At 40.9% G+C, this 20481-nt stretch overlaps 1 protein-coding gene across 3 annotated transcripts in view; it reads left to right on the top strand.

Annotated features, from left to right (window-relative positions):
- Positions 1–20481, top strand: part of WIPF1 (WAS/WASL interacting protein family member 1) — a 106893-nt gene that overhangs the window by 62080 nt on the left and 24332 nt on the right. The window contains exon 1 of one of the 3 annotated variants that reach the window (XM_016134793.2): positions 332–10574. The exons of the other annotated variants lie outside the window; for them this stretch is intronic. The gene's annotated coding sequence lies outside the window, so the exon portion shown is untranslated. Of the gene's footprint in view, positions 1–331; positions 10575–20481 lie in introns of those variants that run through there. 3 annotated transcript variants of the gene reach the window in all.

Consider the following 20481-nt stretch of genomic DNA (forward strand, 5'->3'; position numbering starts at 1 on the left):
GTTCAAGATTGAATGAAGCATCTTCTGTGAAGAAGGAGAAGGAGTCATTTAGTCAGCACTGAGGAAAAACAAACAAACACCAAATGCTGAAGCTGATCACCTTGTGATCGCGCCTTTTTCTGATCCTATTGCTCCTGCACCCCTGTTGGAGTTGAAGGAGCAATGTACGTACATTTGGTCCAGTAGGAAGCACTTTCTGTTGTCTTACCTGTGGCTGGTAGGGTAGCCATACCATTAAAGACCACCTAGGAGGGTTTTTCTTTCTTCCCTTTTTTCTTTTTCTTTTTTTTTTTTTTTTTTGTCCCTACAGCGCCTAGTATTCCTAGGTGGCCTCCCATCCAAGTACTAACCAGGCCTGACCCTGCTTAGTTTCTGAGATTAGACAAGATCGGACACATTTAGGGTGGCATGGCCATAGACTAGGAGGGTTTTTCCAACTGTCTGTTTTCTCAAGTCATTTGGAGAATCCAGAGCAGCCAAATGGGAGGCAGAAAGTTCTTGGAGTAGCAAAGTCAGATGAGAATTGGGGTTCATTCTATTAGAACAAATTCTGTTTAGGGCAAGTCACCGAGAAAAGCAGGACCTACTAAGAAACAGAAAGAAGGAGCACCTCGTCCATCTGTGACTGCTAGGAAACAAGGTCCGAGCAAGTTTCCCTCCCAGGACTGTAGGTGAGCAGCTGTGGTGGTCCCCACGGGCTCCTCTTTCCACTTCCCAAGCTGCATGAGCAGAGCCATCAAACTTTTGATGACAATATTAAATGGAGCCCAGGGACATGTGAACATCCACTGAGCACAGGAAGCAGTGGCTCTCAGCCTTGTGTAACTCCATACCCACTTTTAATAACAATGTTTTCTAGTGCCTTGTTCACAAGTTTCAGTGAACCTTCATCGATGATATAATCTGACCTCACACATAATTTTCTCCAAAATCCATGTAATTTTTATCTATAATTAAAAGGAGAAATAAATGGAATGTAATTTATTATAAAATAACTTCAATTTGTAAGTGATAGGTTACAACTCATTAGCAAACAAAGTGAAGTGGTCAGGTGTTTGCATCCGCATCTGCATTCGCCGTGAATGGGACAGCTGCAACTTCAGACTAACCTTGGTAAGAGTTAGAGACTTAAATACCTGCAGTGGCAATGGCTTTGGGCACACGATTTTCCAGAAGGGGTAAACAACTCTTTGTAACAATCTGAGCAAAACATAGTATTTCATTTATGTGACAGCTGCATTCCTGGAAAATTTGGGAGCTAATACGACAGTGCGATAATTATTTTGAGTTTATATGTAAAATGGAGACAAGGTCTAGGCTCAGATAACCATTCACTTTTTCCTCCTACATCAATGTCCAACAGGACTTTTGAAGGTTGTATGGGAAAATTCTTTACTGAATTGAGCAATCTGGTGCATTGCAGATTGTCTAGCACCCTTGGTCCCTGGTGAATCCCAGAAAGCCCCCCCCCCCTCATTATTGTGACACCCACAAATACTTCCATTTCCTGTCCACATGCAGAGTGCTCGGGCTTGCCTCACCCAGGTAGTGGCTGCGCCAGCCACGGGTCCCAGGGGAAGTCTCGGTTCACTGAGCCCCTCCTGCCATGTTCAGATGGGTGAGTTAGGCCCAAAGGGGCAGAGCTGAATAGACTTGTTTTCTGAGTACCCCGGAACAATGTCCACATGATTCTATCCTCCAGGGGGACACATTGAGAAATCATAAAGCTGGAGAGAAGTATGGAAAGGGAACAATATGGCGATAGTCCTACTCCAGAAATAATTGTAAAGACCCCATCCTAGGCATCATACAGAATGATTAGCAACCAAAAGGAACACACACCTATCCATGTGCCAGTAACTTCTTTCTGTGTGTGGGCACGAGTATGTACATGGCAGGATGTGAACACGGGGCTTTCCACCAGTTTGCCCCTTGAGCTGTAAGAAACTTCTCTCTATATTTCACATGGATTTTCCCCTGGGGGCCACTGGTATTGGATATTACTGGCCAACTGGGAATTTTTTGTATCTTAATTAAATTAAGAGACCCTGTCATATCCCTAACACTGGTAAATAGCCCTGCTTGAGAAAGAGTTAATAAATGCGTTGGCATTTTCCCATTTCTCCTTTTTCAGTGGCTGTCCTGTGTCACTGTACATCAGGGGAAGCAACAGCCTCCCCAGGTCTCTTTGGAAGAACAAATCCCGTACATTGCTGCTCCACCCTGGCACCTCCCTACCTGGAGCCAAATGTGTGGCAGCCTAATCACGACCCTAGGTCAAATGAAGGAATGAAACGAAACGAAACGACACTAAACAACTAAACTAAACTAAACAACTAAACTAAACTAAACTTGGAGTTGGAAGCTTTTAAAATCCATTTACAAATATTTTTAAAGCCCCTGTGATACGTCAATTACTGATCTAAGCAGCTGGGAAGACAGCAGAGAACAAGACGAACTCTCTGCCCTTGTGGAGTTTCCTCTCAAGTGGGAAGAGCAGACCATGCACAGATAATGCAGAAAACGAATGGAGTGAGAGGAGCAAGCTGGTAACCAGGAGAAGAGTGTCGGCTTAAAATCCCTGAGACAGGGTGATGCAGGGAGAGACAGAAGAGGTCCATGAAGTAGAGGATAAATAGGAAGTGTCGGATCCGGGAAGGCTTGCTAGTCACAGCAAAGACTTTAGATTTTATTGGTGTACAGTGAAAAAGGCAGTGAGGCTTCTCAGTCTATGAATCTCTTTTGAGCCCCTGGTTTAAACATACTACATTCAACATCTCCCAAACTAGGATTGTCAGCATTCCAGGAAAGAGAAGCTGACTTTGGTTTTAAATTCTACTGGCCACAAACCCAAGAATACCTAGTCAATGCCCCGTGTCAATCCTCCATTTTAAGAGATGGTTTCAAGCAGGGTAAACTCTTCTTAGCCCTGAGGTTGTAGCCCTGAGGTGGTTCTGAGCTTCCTGAGTTTGGGATTTCCTAAAAGTCCCAAGACTTTTCCAGGACTGACACTGTCCATGAAGTGTCATGCAGGCATCTCACCAGGCAAGAGGATGGTGAGAAGGAACTCCTTCCCACCAGGCCCTCAACCTCTAGAGTTGGGTTGTCCAGGATGCTACTGGCCCTTGAGCACGTGAAATGTCTATGGTAACAAAATACGCATCTGGTTTTGAAAACTTCATGTGAAAAAAAAAATACATAATGCTTGATTAATAAGTTTTCTGTTGTGAGTACATAATATTTTTGAAATATGTAGTGTGTTAATATTATAATTTCATGTTTTACTCTTTTAATGTAGCTAGTAGAAAATATAGAACTGCACACATGACTCATTATATTTCTGCTAGACAGCTCTAATTTAATAGGAGGGTTGTCTTCTTTTGCTTTTCAGCTGTTCGGAATTTGACTTTTGCTTTTTTTGTTGCCATTAAGAGGGTCTTGCCTTTTGAGAGTTTAATACTTTTTTGGCAAGAACTGTTTGAGTTCTAAACCATTATAGGGAAGCCCTCAGTCTCTGTCCCACTTCATCCGTGGGTCAGAGATTGTTCCGAGAAGTCAAAGGGACCTTCTGCAGCTCCCAGGTCTGAGCACGTGTATAACAGAGTGAGCGAATCTCCTCTAGGGGGTGAAGAAGGGAGTGAGTCACAAGTCGTTTTTATTTTATTTTTTAAACTTTTTATTATGGAAACATTTCAAACATACATGAAAAGTAGTCAGAACATTGTAATGAACTGCCATGTAGTCCTCACCCGGTTTCAAGGATGGTTATCTCAGGCCAATTTTGTTTCATTCAGACTCCTCTATCCACTTTGTCCCTTTTGTACTTTTCTTTGGAGTAAGCCCGGACATCATATCATTCCACCTACAACTATTTGAGTGTATATCTCTAAAAATTTGAGGATTCTTTGTCAAAGACAACATACCTCAACAACATTATCGCACCTGAAAATTAGCAATAATCGATATTATTAAATACCAATGAATATTCACATTTCCAGTTACCTCATATTTTATAGTTTTTATCAGGATCCAAATACCGCACAGTGCATCTGATTGCTGCATCTTAAGTCTCAGGCTCCCCCACAGCTCTTTTACTGCATCGGCTTCATCCTCTGCCTCCGTATGTTTGCAATGTGGCTATAATGCCACCGGTCCCAGCTCCACACATCTTAGAAAAAGTCTCATAGACGCAGTCACATGCTCATCTCTGAACTAATCACTGCAACCAGGGAACCACAGGCCCAAAATGGCCAGGGTTGGCCACTTTCTATTCTTGGCATTGGGGTAGAATTAGCCCAAGTGAAGTCAGAAGAGCAAAAGCATTGAAGATTGGTAGTTCTCTCTCTCCTCAAGTCTGAGGCTATTACTGTAATTCAAGGGGTTGGATGCTGGACAACCCGAAAGCAACATATGTATACTCAATTTATCTCTCCGACACCCCCCACACACTTATCTTCCCATAATACAGTTTCAAAAATGCCCCCACATAATAAATTGCACTCACCCTCCTCCCAAAGAGAGACAGCTAATTCAGGGCCAAGTCCACACCAAGTCCTGACTCTCCACAGTCGTTAGTCAGCACTGGACATGGTGTCTTACGTCCAATGGCTAAATTAAAGTTTAACACGCAATATACAATGGTAGAGGGAGAACAGCAGAGGAATTTTGCAGTTAAATTCCCATTTGGGAGAGGAGTGAATGAGGTCATCAGTCTCTAGCATACTTTATAACCCACTGAACAAATTCCACCTGTGCTGGCAGTGGATGAGAGCTTTGGTCAGCCAGGAGCTTACCTGCTTCTGCTCTCTGGGAAATCTTCTTTATCTGTTATCTTCCAGAGCCACATCTAAGAGCAGGGCTGCCCCTGTTCCACAGCCCACTTCCATTTCTCCTGGCTTCAGGGATCTAGGGATTGCCTTGGGGTTTGAGCAACCCTAAACTGTTTTTAACAGGTCTTGGGCTTTATCCTGTAGCACAGTGCCCTTAAAACCTTGGTGGGCTTCTCCAATCCCTGAAGTCCATGGACTAGTAACCAAAACTCAAGAATGTGTTGAGTCAGGGTGTTTGAATATGGAACCAGGCCTGGGTACTTCTGTTGCCTAGGAAATGTACCATCCTTCACTCCCTAATTTAGTAGTCTCTATCTTGGTCTCTGATTAGGCACAATTCGAAACAATGGCCTGAAGTGGTAGAACCACTGATAATTTACTCCTTGCTCCTGAGATGGATCCCATTATATCCCAATGAAAGGAACTTGCCTTTTGCATAGATGAGAGAACATAACAAAATGCCTTTGTAGGGACAATAGGTATGGGTTTCTCCTATGTTCCAAAATTATTTTTTGATATAGTTCTTACCTTATGACCGTACTCTATCTAAACACTAGCATAACACAGAGAATTTGGGTTTTCCAACCCTCAAGCCTCCAGATTATTTGACTCCCAGCCATCTTAGTTACATATCATAGAGAAGGATAAAAAGCCTCTATTAACAAAGCCGCATTTGTTCTCTCTGCTTTCCAGCCAGTTTTAGCCTGTTTATCTCTTTTCCATGGATTTTACTGAAGGCTGCAAGAAATAACCAACACACTCCAACATTCTACACTTTTTTTCTGAATCCTTTAATGGCACATTATCAGTAGGCGTGGAATCTTAGACCAAGGATTCAATAGGTGGCTGCATAGCCAGCAATGTTGCCGTTACATAACAAGGATTGCCAACTTCCTAGCCCACGAGAGCCTGTAGTAGCCTTCACCCAACCTTAAATGAGCCGTTGCATATTTTAGAGTTAGTCACCTTCGGCATTCACTTCTAGTACCAATTCCTACATCCCTTAAGAGTCTTCATATTGACAGTGATAAAAAAAAAAAAACAAAACAAAAAAAACCCAAAAAACAAAAAACAAAACCTTGACCACACCAGCTTTAACAAAACAGAGAATTTATTTCCTAAACTGAAATCTAGAAATAGAGCTATAGCCTCAGGTACAGATGGATTCAACCAACAACATCAGTAGCTGCTGCTTCTCCTCCCTCATTTCCCCACTTTGTTTGGTCTCAGTTTCAGACCCCAGGTGGTCAAAACATGAGTGTGGCCATTCCAGCCCCTACATTCTCACAGATCCAACTCCAGACTCATCCTGCAGGAAGAGTCCTTGCCTCTGGCCACAAGTTCCCTTGCTTCTGATGAGATCACAAGCCATTACTAAAAATGTCTCTGGGACCAAATGAATGCAAGGCTGTGATTAGCCAGCCCTGAATCGGCTCTGCCCTTCCCGCATCTGGAGTGGGAGTGAATGCCTCTGGACCCATGCAGTCTGGGAGTGAGGGAGGGATGATTCCCCAAACGAAAACTGAAGGCCATCATTATAAGTGGGGTAAATGGATGCTGAGCTGCCAAAACATAAAGGAATACATGGCAAATTTTTCCCCAAGATTATATTAATTATATTAATTCATATTAACAGGGCATAGAATAGTACAAAACTCATTTTTAATGTCTCTTTTTGAGATTATTTTTAAATGATTAATGCTCTATGTAACTGTACTGATGATTTTATGGGGAAGAGGGGAATTCCTTTGTTTCTTTTAAATCACATAATTTTCCTATTTTAACATTTTTAAGTAGAATTATTCTTACAGTAGTAGAATTCTCCTTACAATAAATGTATACATTTAATCTGGTACTTTTCTTATTCCCCCAAAAAGCTATAAGGGAAGCATTCCGCTGTTGAAGAAGGTGTTAGAATGAAGGGAATACAGTAAACAAAAACATCTTTCCACTACCAGGGCAAATACTACACTGTAACAGGTAGTCATGGAAACGCAACTTGAAAAACCAGAATTATTTTTTTTCAAAAAACTGCTCATATTTTATACATGTCGCGGTTGCCCTGATTCAGTCTCTGTTGATTTGGGGTCACCACCGGAGGGTCATTGGCTGTGATTGATTTTTTACTGCTTTTCCAAGACTGGTGTTTCCAAGACACGCCGCTGTTTTATAATCTTTTGCTCTTGATTTCTTATTTCTGTAGATTTATATGGAGGATTCTTTGCCTGATTAAGCCGAGAGTCTATTGATTATTGTTTTTATACTTTATCTTTAAGCTCGGACTGGTTTATGTGGGGCTGATATGAATATTTAAATTTTCTTTGAAGTCTAGAATTGTGATTGTCTCTATTTGTCTAGAGTTCTCAATGCACTTATCTTTGACCTTTGATTATAACAGCCCAACAGCAATCAATATAAATGCTACCCTCACCTTCTCCCCTCCACATTACAGCCTTCTCTCTACCCCTCTTCCTTCTGCCTCTTCTTATGCTTATGGAAAATAATTAAGTAACATTCTTTTTCTGAACCTAAAATGACACTTAAGCAGGTAATAACACTGGACCACGGAGTAGGAGACTGGCCTCTGGCCCCAGCTCTGCTGCTGCCTGCCGTGTGACATGAGCAGGTGGCTGAGTCTCTCTGGCTCTCTCTAAAGGATGCTGTGGACTTCGATCTCTCTTCTCTTGTCCGGACTTAACATTCCTTATTTTAAGAAGCTGATCTGGGAACACCTTATCACGCAGGGAGGGCAGAAAGCACGTCCACATCCAACACCGGGGCGTCATCCTTTGCAGAGGGTGGCCTCCAAGCCCCTGAGGTCAGCGATGCGGTTGGCGCTCTCGCTCCCCACCACCCCATCACCTCTCCCTGCTCTCCCTCTTTTCCTGCCTCATACATAGCCTTTATCTTTTTATTTCCTTGTCTTTCTTTCTAATTGGATTGTTTGTTTTCAACTCTCTTAACCATTTTTCTCCTCCCACTGGTAATGACACAAGCCACCTGCATTGCACAAGACTCTGCTACGCCCTTGGAGGGCTAAAGGCCTTACCTGCTGATGGGTGGCATCCTTCCTCTGGAAAAGCTTCATTTAACTTACGCTTTCTCAAGAAGAAGGTTCAAGTCTCATCTTGGCATTCCTTGTTCACTGTGCCAGAGGGAACAACCTTAAGCTCCTAAGGGAATGTTATGTTTTGGTAGAATTTTTAGGAAATGTTGATTTTCTTTTTCATTCAACAAACAATATTAATTGAACACCTATCAGGCATCAGACGCTGTTATAAATGCTGATGTGAGCGACAACAGGAAAGAAGGTCCCTGCTCTCATTGGGGAGAGATGCACAAGTAAATAAACAATCAAATAAATTTAAAAATGTCAAATGGTGACATGTGCTGTGCATAAAAGAAAACAGGAGCAAAGATGGGGCATGAGTGAGAACGTTTTTGCTGATAACTAAAGAATGAGAAGGAACCAGGAGATGAGTGTACCAGGTAAGGGGGCTACAGTGTGAGGCCCTGAGATCCAAATGAGCTTGGTGCATTTAAGAAACAGAAAGGGCTAGAAGATAAATTATCAAAAAGGGTGTTACTTGCGATGAGGACAGAGGACTGGGGAATGGGGGCCAGAAATTGTGGTTCTTTGTAAGTTTAGGCAGCAAGTGTAGACTTTTTAAGTGAAAAGAGAATCTATTGGAGGGTTCTAAGCAAGGGAGGAACATTATCTGATTTATGTCCTATAGTGCGAGGTAGACACCCCATAAATGTGTTCAAAGTTGACTGCATTTACAAGTTTTCATTAAAGATGAAATAAACCCAAACTCTAGGCAACTACTCCCTCACATGTTCTGGAGTCTCAGCCTTCTCAGTGACATACTCCCTTCTAATTGAACGTCTCTAATGGATAAGAATAGCCGTGAACTATGTGTATACCATGTGTGCATGTATGTGTATGTGTGGTGTGCCTTAGTTAGAGAACTTCAAAATAATTCTGAAAATACATATTGCCCATGTTCTCTTTTTAGACCCAGCTATAGTTAGACTTCCCCATAGATTCACTCAGGCATTTCCTTGGTAGTTGGTCATGTTTTCTGTTTTCTTGAGGTTAGTAGTGGGGAGAAGAAACAGGAGCTGCAGGCCTCCACCTCTGTCCAGCACGCATGTATTTGTTCAGCAGTCTCGGGGACTCCAGACCCTGTGTTAGGCAAGAAGGATATAGTCTTGGCTTCAAGCAGCTCTGGGCAACGTAGAGGGTTCTCAGTCACTAATCTTCCAGTGCTCTGCCTTCAGGAATTTTGCCATGGCCTTGCATCATGATAACTCTGCTCGTGCAGCTAGGCTCACATCTCAAAGAATTTAAAGTTTGAAGGAACCTTAGATACCAGCTATCTCAGTATTACTCAGTAGGAGTACTTCCAGTATTTTGGGTGAGACTGTCATAAGCATCATAGGAAGTTTCAAATTTCTGTCTCTGCCTATAAATCCTAAGGGTCCCTCCCCCGGCCATTCCAATCCACTGCCCTCCACCCCCAACTAAAAATGCCTCCACACATTTCCAGCAGCTTCCTGAATTGAGAACTACAGTCCTATCATTTTACAGGTGAGGGAATTTTAGGCAATTTGTGGTCTCTTCATTCCTTTTTCCTCTGAACCCATAAAAATCAGGACCCAAAGTTCAAATTTTGCAACAAAGTTAGTTTCTGAAGTGCCAGTTTTTTATTCTTTCAACTGATACTATTTTCTCAGAGTTACATGGTTTATGTTGCAAACATTAAGTCTGAACCTTTCAGATGGACCAAGAAAAAATTATAAGTATGCTCAGATTGTTTACACATACTCAGGATTTTGGCGTAATGTTTTTCTAAAGTATTCCATGGCCCATCTACCTCTTAGAGTTCTTTAATAATGAGAAATCCGATTTTCCTCTTTCTGCACTTACTATCTCTGTGCTTTTTGGCAAACATCCCCCCAGGAGAATTATGGTTACCCCATTAAGTTTGGAGGACAGAAACAAAACATTCTGGCATGAAAAGCTCTGGACTTTCATATGACCTAAGCTCTTTATCATTTATCCTGACTTGGGCACCAAAATCACATTTCAAAACTCATTTGCCTCCATGCACCTGACCAGCTTTCTTCACTCGAATGCTCTGTAGATGAGGAAGAATAATTTACTGTTATTAGTGTAGTTGAGAACTTTTAGTTCTTGAGTGACCCCCTTTTTTTTTTTAATACTAAATGGTATGGTAAATATTGAGAGTGATGCTTTCAGATGGAATTTTCCTGAAGGAATCTCAGGTTCTGTGAACAAATATTTTTGTGGCTGTATCTAGAATAAAGTTGGACTGTTAACTGGATGGAGGTCCTCATTTCCTCTTGTCACTGTACCATATAAAAGGTATGTCACACCTTGTCGGAAGGAGAAACTTTAAATTTTTAGTTTAGGTTTTTTTCTTTGCTTCTTAAGTAAAACCAATCTAGTTTCTTTTTCTGCAGCAAAGGAGGAAGGAACAAACAACAAATTAATCAGACAGGAAGCGAATAACCACAGAAGAACGTCTGCCTGTGACTCAGTATGTCACATTTAATAAGAGGCCAGAGCTTGTCCAAAATGGCTGTCCAAAAATGACCCCGCATTTGCGTTAGAAGATGATGCCTTTTTCAGGAATGGTTTTCTCTCTGGGCTCATATCTCACTTGCTCTCTGTCTGCCTGTGTCCCTGGTCATGCCTTCCTACAGTATCCTTTAACGGTAAGAAAAATTATATTCAAACTAAATATATTTCCTTTATCAGCTAAAGAACTAAATGGCTTTTAATGGACCATTTGAATGTCGAGATAGTTTAATGTTTTTCAGTAGAAGATCATGTGGTCTATTCTATTGCACAGAATACCAGTTTTACTACTTTGGTGATTATGGGTGAGTCATAAATTGTGTTTTGAGCCAAACTGGAAGCAAGATTATCAGTAGAATTTTTCCTGACCCTTAGATGAGTTTGGATCCATAGGAACTTTTTTTTTCCCATTTGAAACGGGGGCTGTATATCCTTTCCGTGTATGGTTCACTTGTTCACACAGTTGCCTTTGAACCATTGCTTTGGCTAGCAACAGTAAGTGTGTTTCAAGTAAAGAGAGTCACTGGAAGCTTCAAAAGAAAGCACCATGGAACTAAACTTTTGTCATTCTGTTGCTGTGGACATGTTATTTAAATTCAAATCCCAAACTAAACCATTTCTAAGCAGAGTTTTTTAGGAAGAAGGCAGTTTCTCTTTAGAATCATTCTATTCGACATCCTAACAGTGCGGCACACCAAATTCTGGTAGCATTTGTTATAAATAGTTACAACTATTTGCATTTAATATGATTAATATTTTGGCATAAAAGTATTGTAGTTTTAAATTTTTAAGCCATGTATCTATAGACCTACAGAGCAGGATTAAGGAAACTTTTCTGTATCAAAAAGTTTTTTTTCCTCGGGGGCACATATGAAAAAGCAACATGACTTATATTCCTTTCTCTCCTGTGGAGAAATGTAATATAAACCTTTAAAATATTAAGAGGGTACATGCCAATATAGTCAATAAGTACAAGTTCTTTTAAATAATTCAGTGGCATAATTAGGGTGTATGATAAAAAATGGAGAAGCAGTAAAATGATGAAAAGGCTATAGGAAGATTCTAGGTGGTGGAAAGGCAGAGAAAAAAATGACAGGATGGTGAGAGAGGAGAAGCCTAGAAAAGGTTTTGATGTTGACTTGTGTGGAAACCATACACTTACTATTCACTTGGATTGAGGGTCTTAAGTATTATGCGTTAGCTTTGTAAAGGTATGTTGCTTCTGAACTCGAACATCAGCTAGTCAAAATTCTTCCTTTTATAGTCCAAAGAGATCTAAAATCTCTATCAGGTTTTCAATGCTCTGTGAAAAATTCGTTCACGGGTTCATTGTTCAAAGCTTTTCAATTCCTGTAATATCTAAATATTTAAGGATTACACATACTGTGGATGAACTGCAATATTTGGAGAACTCCCCATGCTGAAAAACATTCCCTGGAGGTCCAGCAGCAATCTCACCCAGATCATTGATGGAATCTAATTCTAGATCTGGCCTATAGGCTGAAAGTTCCCCAACCTGTGTTAAAGTGTAAGAGGAAGTATGCTTCCTAATTCCTGGACCTTTCAAGTTTTATGCCCTTTTGAAGGCTTGCTTAACATTCCATGAACACATCATTTACTTTGGAAGTTTCTAGCTGTTTAAGTTGTGATACAGGATCAGCTTTAGCTCAAGAGGTTATTTCATCATGACAGATGCTAAATTGTGATACATTTCTGCCTTAAGTTCGATTCATTTTTGTTTTACCAAATTGTCATACATTTACTTCTCGTTGGAAAGAGCACTTCCCTTGACTGTCGTAAATATCTCTGTCTGTGTTTTGCAACCCTCATGCCTGAAAATTAAAACTGAAAAAAAAAAATCCTAGACTAAGGAATGCCTTAATTAGTACATTCTTAAAAAATTTAAGATGCACTTTATACACACCTCTCTTCGCCATTCATTTGTAATACAAAGGTTTGCAGAGGTGTTCACATGTGGGCTAAGGTTTAAATCAACTCATGGTTTCTCTCATGGTTAAATAGGAAGGAAGACAGTAACATTTATTGAGCACTTACTATGTGTTAGGCTCTTTACTTTTGCTTATTTTATTTTTTTTAAATGGCTAAAGTTATTAAGCACTTGCCTCATTTAACTCTTAAATAACCCTCTTAAGTAAGTACCATTTTCCACATTTTTTTGTGGGAACTGGACTTAGAAAAACTAAGTAATTTGCCCAACGCCACCTAACATCTAAGTGTGGAAGAAGTTCTCTATAATTTCAGGAGCTTTTTAATAAGTGCAGTTTAGAGGCAACTGAGTTGTCTTTTTCCAGTCCTGGGAATCTGGGATTATACAAACAATCTCAAGTAAGACATTTCTTTTCTGAGTCTTTTGACCTTTTCAGAAGTAAATTTGGTGACACTTGTAACTTATAAAAGAAGGCTCCACTTTCAACAATAAAATGAATAAAATGTATCAAGTATGTTGACATATATGCTGTGTGTGTGTGTGTGTGTGTGTGTGTGTGTGTGTGTGCATGCACGTGTGTAGTAGAGAATGGGTAGATCTTAAACCTCTGGTAAAATTAAATGTGAGACTGAGGATTTAGGAAAACTTTAGCTTTGAGATTTGAGCTCCTTAAAGCAGCGGTCTGCAACCCTTTTAGCACCAAGGACTGATGCTCCTCTGACAATCTAATGCTTAATAATCTGATGTGGAGTTGAGGTGGTGATGCTAGCGCTGGGGAGCGGCTGCAAATATAAATGATGCTCCGTTTGCTTGTCACTCGCCTCTTCCTGTGCGGCCCTGTTCCTAACAGGCCATAGACTGGTACCAGTCCGTGGCCCGGGGGTTGAGGTCCCTTGCCTTAAAGAATACTTGGAAGATATGGGAAGTAGGGAGAGGAAAATCAATACTTTTTAGTTTTGTGGATAAAGTAGACAAGGATTTTTCTTTCCTTTCTCACAGTTAAATTGTAACGGGTAGGTGTGTAATTAAACTTACCTTCATTTTCTCACTTTTAAAAAGATTTGATGTCTGTGAATTTATATTAGTTTTTAAATTAAACATATATAGCAGCAGATTAAAAAAAAATTTATTCATAACAACCTTTAGTTCCACAGCAGGTACTCAGAGTAAATTGTGAATTGCCATTGTACTAATCGTAATGATATTATAGATGTTTCAAAATGTCTTCTCTGAAAAACACCTTTTCCACCCTCCAGAATTAATCAACTCTTTAAATAAACTCTCGATTTCTAAAATCGCCAATGACCCTGTAAGTACAGCTAAGTCACAAACCCTTACCATTGAGAAGATAGAATTAACTTAAGCTTTTGTCTTAAATGATGTTCATCCAAGAAGGGAGCAAGTACATCCTGAGAACTTAGGGATTCCAGAAAGCATGTGTTCCACACTCAGAGCAGACTGAGGAAACAATGGTAACTAACTGGGTGAGTCTATTGCTTTGCTTATTATAAAGCAACGCTCATTTCTGTTCTCTACCTTTTGCTTCCTCTTGGGTTGAGCAGCCTTTTCTCTCTTTCCTCTTATATTGATTGCCTCATTGCCTGCAGCCCTCTGAGCTAAACTTGAGAAGAGGAAGAGTAACAATAATAGAAACAAACTTTATGCAAAGATGTTCAGTTTTCTAAAATGGCTACAGGGCATGCTATGGTGGTTAAGGCAAGAGGTGGGGCACACACATGTTGCACTGTGACTGGTGTCACAAAATAGAAACTACAGGCAACTGCAGCTGTGAAAAGATTGTGCTAAAGAAACAGGATGGCTGTGGTTTGCTGTGAGCATCAATTTTCCTGTTGAGCATTGTTACAGGAAGTTGAAGAACAAAGCCAACTTCATCTTCATTAGTTCTAATGGTTTTCAGATCTTAAACACATCCCACTAATTTTGCATCATGGAGGAGCCTCTAAAAAATAGAATCAGGAATTATCGAGTAGGAATCCCAAAACTATGTGCTTTTTAAAAGCAGGGTTTTAGCAGCAATTTGAGTTTGCTAAATAACTTTAACGGTATAACTTGGAGTGGATTCATTGCTTTTATAATGAGTGCCTTTGCAATCTTTTTTTTATGGTGCAATAACCATATGAATTGAAGAGCCTTTTGTTATTAAAACACTTATGAGTTATATGTACTATAAATTTCCTTCTGTTAGTATTTATTGGTTAAACAATGTATGTATGTATGTACAGAGAAGTGTGCGTGTGTGTCCATATGTCTGTTTATAAGCTAGAAAGGTATACGTCAAAATGTTAACAAGAATTTTCTGGGTATTATTAATCCAAACCTTTTTCTAAAATTTAATATTGTCGAATGCTTCCTCCAGTGGTTAAATATAACTGCTCTGTTTTATTTTCAACTTTGTGCATTTTTGTGTTGTCTATTGTTTTCAAAATGAATAAATGGTACTTTTGGAAGCAGAAAAGGAATCTAAAAAAGAATTCAAGCCAAGAAACCAAGAGCATATGAGAAATACATACATAAAAATAATTTAAGAACAGTATATATAAAGTAAAATATAATCAAATATAAATAAAAATAAGATACAGAATAAAAAGTAATGAGGGCAAGAGAGCACTTGGACCTTTGGATCTGTCCAGTTGTATTATTTTTATTTTAGCTGCCCCCCTTTATGATTCAACCTTTATGAAAATGAAAGTTTATTTTTCTCCCATTTATTTTAGGTAAGGTCATATTTAAGGGTGACCATCTAGAAAAATGCTTTATATTCTTGAATAGTCCAGAATGGTGATAAAACATAACTGGAAAAACCTGCTTCTTATCGTCTCTGATAGAACTTGGCTGATTCATCCCTCCCACACCCACTCAGAGTTAGAGGCAGCCCTCTGAGGATTAGCAGGTGTTTCCATTGGATAGTGCCAGGAATCTCGCCACTCTTCATGTCATTGATCTAGAATGAATTAACAGTTAGCTATGAGAGACTTGATCTAGAATGAATTAACGGTTAGCTATGAGAAACTAAGAAACAGTTCATTTAAATAACTAGCCAATTCTTTGGATCCTAAAGAGGTAGATCATTTTACATTCAGAGATAATTCTGCTTTCCTAGATGAGCCTATTGAAGAAGAAACCATAACTTTCCTGGGGCAAGTCTGGAGTTCATTGTGAACTGTGGTCCAGCCACTAGTTGGCCATGCATTTGAGGAGAATATGTCAGCTATAGAATGGGGAGTATGCTGAGCAATTCAGTCTTTTTCACAAGTGTCCCTCATAACCAATATTGCATATTTAGCAAATGGCTCTGGGCCACAAGATGCCCTCGTCGGCCTAGAATCAGTGCGTGATGCTGTCTAATGTGAGTGTTAATCCATGATTTTGATCTAATGGCATTATAGTAAAACCAACAAAACCAGCTATTCCTTACACAGAAGCAGGAAATTCCAAGATTTCTAAATAATGATGTATGTCATGTTGTATATGTGCATGTGTGTGTGTGGCAACAAAGAACTAACAATTTTTTTAAGAATTAACAAATGTTGAAAGTCATTTGTACAAAATATTCTGCTCTATTCTCTCAACCCATGGAGCCGATCCCTTTATAAAAGTTTATTAGTAGATCCCTCTCCTTACATCAACAGATGTTCACTTAAAATTTGATGACTTTTAAATGATTTATTCAGTTAATAAATAAAACTCTGGCGGTCACATACCCTAGGATTCAGGTTGATTTTTTTTAATTATATATCTTTAATATTTGACAATCCATAGATATTTGGGGTGAGAAATCAATCGATGGGTATTTTATTCAAAAACCATTATTTTATAATTTCCATAATGGATAATAGACAAATATTGTTAAAACTGTGTTTGTTAGGTTGTGAGGGATTTTATAACAAAACCCCAGACTGAGTGGCACAAAGAGCAGAATTTTATTCTCTCACAATTCTGGAGGCTAGAAGTGCAAGATCCAGGTGTCAGCAGGTTTGGTTTCTCCTGAGGACTCTCTTGGTGGCCACCTCCTCTCTGTGTCCTCATGTGGCCTCTTCTTTGTGCTCACACATCCCTGGTGTCTCTTCCTCTTCTTGTAAGGAGCCCAGTCTCATTGGATTAGGGCCCACTCTAACGGTCTCATTTTAAGTGAATCACGTCTCCAAATTACAGTCACATTCTAAGGTACTAGAGGTTGAGGTTTCGACATATGAATTTAGGAAGGACATAATTCAACTCATAGCACCGTTTATAAAAACAGAAATACTTCTTCCATCCCTTTGCACAAAATTCAACACACAAGATGAATATTTTAGAGAAGTCTGGCTTTAATCCCTATGATGAAAGTTATTTAAACAATGAAATGATCGTTAAAATAAAATTCTCAAAAGTATATGTTCTTAAAAGTTCAATGCCAGGGCTGAGGGTGGAGTGGGAAGCCAAAGGTCAGCAAACAGGCAGATCAGTGACCTTCCAACTTTGGGGAGCCTCACTACAGTGAGAGGAAGGACACAGCGGTCTCAAAAAGCACACAGATGATTCTGATGTGAAGTGTAGCCTGCACTTGTCAAACCCCTGCCCTAATCCTTCCCCTAGCTTGAGGGCCCCTCCTGGCCCTGGGATGCTACTGCCTTTCCTGCCGTGCTCCCAGCTCCCGACAAAGGAACTCTGCACGCAGCAAGCCCAAGGCTGCCCCATTCCTACCCCGTGCAGGGACTCTGGGCAAAGCAAGGGCCTCGGCTCAGTCCCCAGCTCAGTCCCTCCTCCACCATGTGTTTGAGCGGCACTCACACCTGCAGGACCTGTGCTCACCCTCAAGGAAGCCAGACCTAGACTTGCCTACTGATCGCTTGCTCTACGAGCCGTGCCGAGAGCTTGCCTTGCACCGTTTCATTTCATCCCCCCAGCAGCCCCCATTTAACAGATGGGAAAGGGAGGTTCGGAGAGGTAAGATTCTTATCTCAGGTTACTGGGTAGCAGAGCAAAGATTCACAATCATATTTGCCTGACCCAGGTCTTATGTTCTCACAGGGATTCTAACCCTTTCATTACGTAGACCAGCGGTCCCCAACCTTTTTGGCACCAGCGACCGGTGCTCCTATGAGAGAATCTAATGCCTGATGATCTGAGGTGGAGCTGAGGAGCAGCTGCAAATACAGATGAAGCTTTGCTCATTTGCCCAAAGCCCACCTCCTGCTGTGCGTTCTGGTTCCTAACAGGCCACGGACTGGTATCAGCGTATGGATCTGGGGTTGCAGACCCCTGCCATAGACCACACTAGTTTCCGGTAAAGCCCAAAGGATTCCTCTTGAACTGTTGTTAAATGCATAAAACAAAATATAAAGGATTACCAAGGAAACTAGTTATATTGAAATATGTACAAGATCTAGTAATAGACATAAAAACATTGCCATAATTTCAAAAGAGATCTATAACAATTGTAATATAAGAAAATATTATGCAAAAAACTATCGTTAAAAATGTTTCAATTCAGATACTATGACTTGTGACCTACATTCATAATTGAAGAAAATGCTAATTTTAATTAGAGCTTAGGGGAAATAAATATGTCCTTTTTTTCCATCCAAGTTCACAAACCCATGAATTTGATCCACAGACACTGTGGGTATAAGGATCCAGGTTAGGAATGCATGATCCAGGTTAGGGTCTAGCCTGCTGTTGAGGCCCTTCAGTAAGGCCCAGTTCTGGTTCTGATGTGGGCTCTTAACTCCATGAAAGGAGGGGAGCCAAGGCTTTCCCAAGGCCTTGAGTTCTGCTCCACTGGCAAAGTTGGGGGCTGACAGTCCAAGTATTTAATGCTAGCAAGCGCCCAGACACAGGGCTGATTCTTTGCCCGAACCTCAGAATTCACAAGGGCTGATGCTGGAAGCCGTTCTGATGGCCAGCACATGGCTCGTTTGTGTGTCCCCTGTCTTGCGCACTCCACACATATTTAGTGAGAACCCTACTTTGTGCTAGGTATTGGGGAGACCTGGAGGACTTCGCAGTCTGATGGGAAGAAGTAGGCATGGTGTGGGCCTGGCACGGGGGACATGAGTTCGGTCTTTGACCCGTGTGGTGAGGTAGCAGGATTGGAGTCTGGAGTTTCTTACAAACTTCTCTTACGGCCCCAGCCTGGACAAGTCCATATAAGCAGTTGTTCAGCCAGAAAGGAGCAAAGAGACCCTGGAAGCCTCTGTAATCACCTTTCAGCATTGAGGTGGGCGTGGGAGGGGTTCGTCTGGGGGGGCAAGGAAGACAGTGCAGGGGAGGCTGCAGCACAGCTGAGCCTTGAACAACATAGATTTGAACAACAAAGGTCCACTTAGATGTGGATTTTTTTTCAATAAATGCTGTAAATGGATTTTTCTCATATGATTTTCTTAATAACATTTTCTTCCCCGTAGCTTCTTTACTGGAAGAATGCAATACAAAATACATCTAACATACAAAATATACATTAATTTACTGTTCGTGTTATCGGTAAAGCTTCCAGTCAATGGTAGGCTGTTAGAAGTTAAGTTTTGGTTTGGGGGAGTCATATGTTAAGTATGAATTCTCAACTGCACAGGGGTCAGCACACTGAACCTTGTGTTGTTAAATGGACGTAGGTCTGCATCACCTTCAGAGAGGTGAAGCTCTCACCCGCAGATCCTCTCCCCGTCGTTTATCTGAGGTGGCGAGGAGGGGAAAACCGAGCTTCTGCGGTCCAGAGACTTAAAAGTCGGTTTAGTGCATAGTCAGAACCATAATGGCAACAGAAAATTGTAAAATAAATAGATTAAAGAAGCCTTGCAGGAGAGCAGTCCGTTAAAAGGGTCCCTGTCCCTCAGTCTGGCCTCTGAGAGGTAGAGAACATAAGTTCAGTGTGATCTTTGCAACCAGACTGACTGATGAGAACCAAACCCAAGAGAGGTTCCTGGTGGTTGACCAGATGCCCCTTCTTCCTCAGTGTTAGGATACCAGCTGGTGGTGAATATGCAATCTGACACAATGAATTTGAGTGCTGAAGGGCGTTTCATCCACCAAGCACATGGATGATCTTTTCCACTGAGCCGGTCTCTTGGGCCCTCAGGGCAATCCCAGCCACACCGCCTCCTTGTTGAGCCTCTTCCTCCAGATCTGTTAATACCATTGCTTTGGCCACAGCACCTTTCACAGTTAGTTGAACCCGAATCCTGTCCTTCCTTCTGGTCCTAGGACACACTGACTCTGCAGCTTCCGATGGTGCCTTCTGCAGCTGGAGAACCCCCTTTACAGGTTTCTTAACACAGGCACTCGACCCTGCTCACACTGCCCATGTGGCCCCACAAGTGGCTAATTGGTGTCATGCAGAAAACCAATTTAAGGAACACATTTTAAAAGAATCGTTGTCTGAGACGGTCTCTTATTGGAAAACAGAGTCTGACCTTGTTTACAGGTTAGCGGTAGCACTACTTAGCCCTTTACCTGCCTGAATATGCTTATCTAAAAAGCAGGGATCTAAAGGACTTGATTTGAATGAATTGTGTGGGGTCTTGTAGGGAGTTACTTAATTTCTCTGAGTTTCAGTGTCCTCTGTAAAACTAACGGAAACATGCTAGTTTGCAACGTCTGTTAAATTTAGAGACAGTGTAAGTAACACGCCCTGGATCCAACCGACTGTCAACAAATGAGAGCTGCTGTTGCCGCTGCTGAGTTTTTAAAATTTCATTTTCTAGACGGCCCACTTTGAACAGAACTATTCCAAACAGTCTTCATTCCTGTCTTCCAGCAGCTTTGACAAGTCTGGCTACGTCTTTTTAGCTTTTCCATTCTAGTTTTGTTCCCAGAGAGACATCTAGCAAAACTTTAATAGGACATATTTGTTTCAAGTTGTAAGTTTTCCACATTAACTAAATTTGAAGTCTAAGAAATTATTTTCCGTAATTAAAGAGATTGCTGAGAATAAAAGGAAGATAATTCTGCTGTTTGAAACTCAGGACACATGTTCCATAGAAACGGGGTTACTCAGGTGGTCAGTGTCCCAGGCTGCCCACTGGTTTAGGGCTCAGTCTCTACGACCAAGCTTCTCAAATTTAAGTGCACACGAATTACCTAGGGATCTTGTTAAAATG

The sequence above is a fragment of the Rousettus aegyptiacus genome, unplaced genomic scaffold, assembly GCF_014176215.1.
Source record: "Rousettus aegyptiacus isolate mRouAeg1 unplaced genomic scaffold, mRouAeg1.p scaffold_m13_p_2, whole genome shotgun sequence".
Classification (NCBI taxonomy): Eukaryota; Metazoa; Chordata; class Mammalia; order Chiroptera; family Pteropodidae; genus Rousettus; species Rousettus aegyptiacus.